The sequence below is a fragment of the Daktulosphaira vitifoliae genome, unplaced genomic scaffold (genome assembly GCF_025091365.1).
Source record: "Daktulosphaira vitifoliae isolate Bord-2020 unplaced genomic scaffold, ASM2509136v1 Scaffold_2, whole genome shotgun sequence".
In the NCBI taxonomy this organism is placed as follows: domain Eukaryota; kingdom Metazoa; phylum Arthropoda; class Insecta; order Hemiptera; family Phylloxeridae; genus Daktulosphaira; species Daktulosphaira vitifoliae.
The window spans coordinates 41,058,902-41,064,353 of record NW_026099573.1 but is presented as its reverse complement, the minus strand read 5'-3'; the positions used below and the strand labels follow the sequence as shown (position 1 = coordinate 41,064,353).

The window sequence follows — 5,452 nt, the reverse complement described above, 5'->3', positions numbered from 1 at the left end:
GATTATTTCTTACCTACTTTGGCATATTCTTTAAACTGTGAGTCTATAATATTAACTTTCTTCATTATATTTAAATAACACATTTGTTAAAATAATTAACATTTTCAATAGTAATAAATACGCTTTAATTAACCAAATACGACTCTCTTTTATCAACATAACTAATATAATAATTAACATTCTTAATAAAAATAAATCTACAATCAAGATTCTATCACCATCGGTGAATATCAGGTAAAGTAGTTTTAATACACGAACTACATTAAATAAATTTTATTGAGTTAAAACCGTTAGATCTTAATATTACCCTTTATGTATAATCCCCCTTACAACTTTTTTTTTCTTTCTTTTGGGTTATTACAATATACATAGTACATAGTACATCATTAATGTCATAATGTATTATTTAAGACTTCAATCAATCAATTACATAAAATGAAATGTTTACCAATAAGATACACATATGTACCTTTTAAATATATAAATATACTAATGAAATTTCGTAGAAAAAAAGCNCGATTGAGGCGATCCAAGCGGCCGTGACGAGGGTACTCATGGACATTCCAGTTGAAGCGTTCCAGAAATGTTACGACGCGTGGAAAATGCGATGGGCTCGGTGTATAGCTGCCCAAGGGGACTACTTTGAAGGGGATAGAACAGTTGTTGAATAATTTTTAAATATACGGCTTTTATAACGTCAGTCTCATTACTTAATTGTCACACCTCGTATTCATTATATAAAACAAACAGGAAATAATAAACAATATGTAATGGTAGCACATAAGATGTAGGGTAACAAACTATGTCTAAAATATTACATAAGATATGATAGTATTTCATAATATGTAGATAATTGATGAAAATTTAGGTAATATTATTTTGATACTTAGTTAAATTCAAACGTCTCGTTGGCGATTGCCAGTGACATGTCGACGCCGCTGAGGCGTATAATAGTTTAATTTTGTTTGCATGGTCCTTGCCGAAAAAGCCATAAATGAGTTCATACAGCTACACGTATGGATTAGCAACATACAACGTATTACTTATCATTGTTTGTTTACACAAATTAATTCTCGTACCGCGTTGTAAAGGGCATCTTTCTTTTTAATTAAATAACGTATTTCATCACATAAAATTTTATTACCATGATTCATTGTAACAGACCTAAGAGCCCTCTGGGATCTGATCAGCTTTTGACAATTCGTCAAAGAGCCACTTCTATTTTTTCTCCTCTAGCGTTCAGACTTAAGTGCTCAGCTTCACTCTTTTACTTTGCAACCTTTTTATCAGTCTTACATTGTGACTTGGTGTCTTTATTCTTAATATAATTTAATAGTTTAACTTAATATAAATTCATGTTTAAATGACTATCAATTATAATACATGCTTACATAATAAACTATTTTTCTATTTATTTAACATCTAATAAATCTAAATCACTTCTTCTCCTCTCTACACCTTAAAACAAGATTTGCAGTCAAGATATATCAAGTAAGAGTAGTTTAACACACTAACTACAATTAATAGTAATAACTAATAAAATACTTTAATTCATAATTAGTCTCTTCTTTCGCTTAAATATATCTTAGTTCTAACTTCACACATCTTACGTTTCCTTCTATTAATTTATTTATGCCATCTACCTTCACTGTCATTCTCTCTCTTTTTTATTAGTTATTACAATAATAAAATGCCGGAAGACAAACGTGGAAAAAATATTAGTGGAAACGCAATAGACGGTGACATTTATGTTGAAATTCATCAACACATCAATCGATTTAATGTTAAAAATACCCATTATGGAATAAAATCTAAAAAATATTTAGATGCACGATTAAACATCGTAAACATGCATCAAATGTTTGTGAAAGAATATCCAGATTTAGCAATCAAAGTAAAATACAACTTCTATTATAAATATTTTAAAGAAAATTTTGATTATACCTTTGGTCAACCACAAGTAGATGTGTACAGCCAGTGCGAAATTTTAAACACGAAAATAAGAGATACAGCCTTAAGTGAGAGTGCTAAACGGCGTGCAGCTGATGAGCTTATATTACACAAAAGAAGAACCAAAAAATACTGAGTTAATTACTGCCAAGAAAAAAACGATGATGACACGGTAGTTTTATGTTTTGACTACATGTCAAAATTACCCTTACCGAACATACCTGTTCAAGAGGTTTTTTATATGCGCCAGTTATAGGTAAATATTTTTTGTATACATGACGTAAAAACAAATCAGGCAAAAATGTATATGTACAATGAAGGAGAGGCTAGGAAGTCTCCGGATGATGTTTGTTCTTTTCTTCTACATTATTTTGAAAACTGTATCCTCGTCAACGCATGAATATTATTCTATTTAGTGATGGGGCAGCTAGACAGAACAAAAACCATACAATGGTACGATCAGGCAGGAACGTTACATAGTTAACTGAGGCATCGGTCAACAACTTCATAGAATTTCACTTGTTTACTTTTTCTGTATTAGATTGGTTTGTGCGCGAAAATGGCAAAATTCGAGCCAAACAACGGTCATTCAAAATGAAATTACCAAAAGGTGACAATAATGTAGAACATCTTGTTGAATACATGGAAAGATCTGGAGTGTTATGTTTTTTAGAAATAGCTGAAAACTTGAAAATTTTTCGAAATCTCACAACGTTTGACAGAGGAATAATGAATGATGGGTTTATTATCCGCGATCTGGAAGCATTACGAACCGTTCGGAGCTGTGCCGATTTACATAAAAATGAAATTCAAGCGGGTAATTATAGATGCTGTTCGGAGCACAATATTATTTAAAATTATTTTTTTATAATGTACGCTATCCCGACGACTCCACGGCATCTATTTGCAGTTCAGGCACATGTTTTGTAGAGTTATCAAATATTCAAGAACTTGTAATTGTACAGAAGGTAGTTGAGGAGTTTGTTTTCACTTGTTTACTTTTTCTTTGTTTGATTGGTTTGTGCGGGAAAATTGCAAAATTCGAGCCAAACAACGGTCATTCAAAATGAAATTACCAAAAGGTGACAATAATGTAGAACATCTTGTTGAATACATGGAAAGATCTGGAGTGTTATGTTTTTTAGAAATAGCTGAAAACTTGAAAATTTTTCGAAATCTCACAACGTTTGACAGAGGAATAATGAATGATGGGTTTATTATCCGCGATCTGGAAGCATTACGAACCGTTCGGAGCTGTGCCGATTTACATAAAAATGAAATTCAAGCGGGTAATTATAGATGCTGTTCGGGGCAAAATATTATTTAAAATTATTTTTTTATAATGTACGCTATCCCGACGACTCCATGGCATCTATTTGTAGTTCAGGCACATGTTTTGTAGAGTTATCAAATATTCAAGAACTTGTAATTGTACAGAAGGTGGCTGAGGAGTTTTTTTTCAACCCCTATTCTATGTACTATTTGATATTACATTTTCCACTTCACTGTTCGTGTAAATTTTGTGATGAACAAATATTTACATGGACAGTGTAGATTAATTGTTGTATATACCAGATGTATGCATAAGTCTTTTCCGGTTTTACTAAGAGATGGCGCCAACGAATAATACACTGCGCATTATAGTGAAATCTAAATTGTATTCGACGGTGGAGTTAGGGCTCTGTTATATTCTCCTTTGGAATATTAATAAAATCAATACCTCTTGTATTTCTAAGACCACAGAAAAGAATATGCTAACACGATTATACATATGGTATGACTTTTAGCAACTACAAAGTAGCCATGAGTCATTGTCTGTCTCAGCGTCTTCTAGGCACCACAAAAAGCATTAAATAAGGGAAGGTGATAAATAAAAAGTAACTGTCTTGTTTTGATTGTAAAGCATGACTCAATCAAGACGTTTCATCCCTGTTTATGCTTTTCGTGGTATGTTATATAGGGGCTGGAGACTGCTTTAGTCAGTCAATCTTTCATTTTTCTTGTTCACTTCTCTCACTACAATGTCAAATTAATTAATTTAGAAATGATTCCAAACATACTCGTGCGTGTTCTTTTCTGCTGTTTGTTTTTAGACTTAACTTTTGACACTAAATTTAAAATATACATTTGTTAAAATAATTAACATTTTCTATATTAATAAATACACTTCTACTAACCAAATTCGATTCTCATTTATTAACATACTTACTATAGTTTTAAATATATTCTTAACAACCATAAATCTACACTCAAGATTCTATCATCAGTGAATATCAGGTAAGAGTAGTTTTAATACACTAACTACATTTATTAAGTAAAAACTATTAGACTTTAATATTCCCCTCAACACATAGTATAAACTCTACACTTCCCCCTTTTACAGTCGCCTTTTCTTTCTTTTAGTTATTACAGCGCGTTCCGGTCGGGCAAAAGCGTCATAGCGCAAGACACTATCACGTCGTGATAGGGCACAAAGGGTCCATTATAGGGCTTATGTTAGCACAGAGTTTAGGAGTGACGTTAACCATAGGGCTTTCCTTAGATCAGGATTCAAGTGTGACGTCAGCTAGGGGCATAAAGTTATGAGATACACTTGGATGCAGGCCCCAACAAGCGACGGGGCCAGGGGGGTTACGGTAGGTTAGGTGTGACGTCACCATGACGAACTGAACCTCACCTGTGCACCCATTGTTTTCTCAAGAACAATAGATGACGTAATTTGTCGGCACCTTTGAGAGCCCGTATTCGCCATACATATACTACTGAAATGCAGTCTACACCAACTATGTCCAACATGTATCATAAAATAATGTATTAGAAAAATATCTCACAAAAATTATTATCTTTTGGGATATTGGTACACTTTCACACAGGATGTAAAATATTATTTTAGTAATAGACCCATTGCTTTCTTAGCTAGTGAAATAGCTTTTTATGCAAAATATGCCATAGAGTTGGAAATGAGAAAATACTATAAAACTGTGTTTTAGCAAAACACAGAATCTGATTGGAGATATATGTTATAGAAAAATAAATTAAGCGACAATAGTACAAGTGCGGCAACATAACTTCCTTTTTTGAAATGCCCGCCATTAAAGTTTTATAGCTCGTAGCGGAGCGGGAGTGGTGTCATTTGACAGCCGTGATTGTAGTTTAAACGTGACACGAGTCGCGAGACGACGTCAATCATCAAGCTATGAGGGACCGTAGAACATTTATCATCAAAATAAAATGTTAAAACAAAATCATTCTAAGAGAGCTCACAATGTTCATATTCTAAATTGGCAATAGAACTTAACACAAAAGTTACATAATAATAAGTTTTACTACACTTAGTATGGTACATAAATATAACTTCACTAACCAAATAGAATAATACTCACTCACCCAGGACGATGGGAATATGAACAATGTACGATAATGTTTGAATGAAAATGTAAATACTCGAGAACTCTATTACAAAAACTTGATGAAAACATCGAACAAAAAAAAAAAAAAAAAA

At 32.5% G+C, this 5,452-nt stretch overlaps 1 protein-coding gene across 1 annotated transcript in view; it reads right to left on the bottom strand.

Moving 5' to 3' along the window:
* Positions 1-522: 522 nt before the first annotated feature.
* LOC126899275 (serine/threonine-protein phosphatase 2A regulatory subunit B'' subunit gamma-like) overlaps positions 523-5,452 on the bottom strand; it is a 22,425-nt gene continuing 17,495 nt past the window's right edge. Inside the window, exon 11 of the mRNA XM_050673992.1 lies at positions 523-4,058. The gene's annotated coding sequence lies outside the window, so the exon portion shown is untranslated. The remainder of the gene's footprint in view (positions 4,059-5,452) is intronic.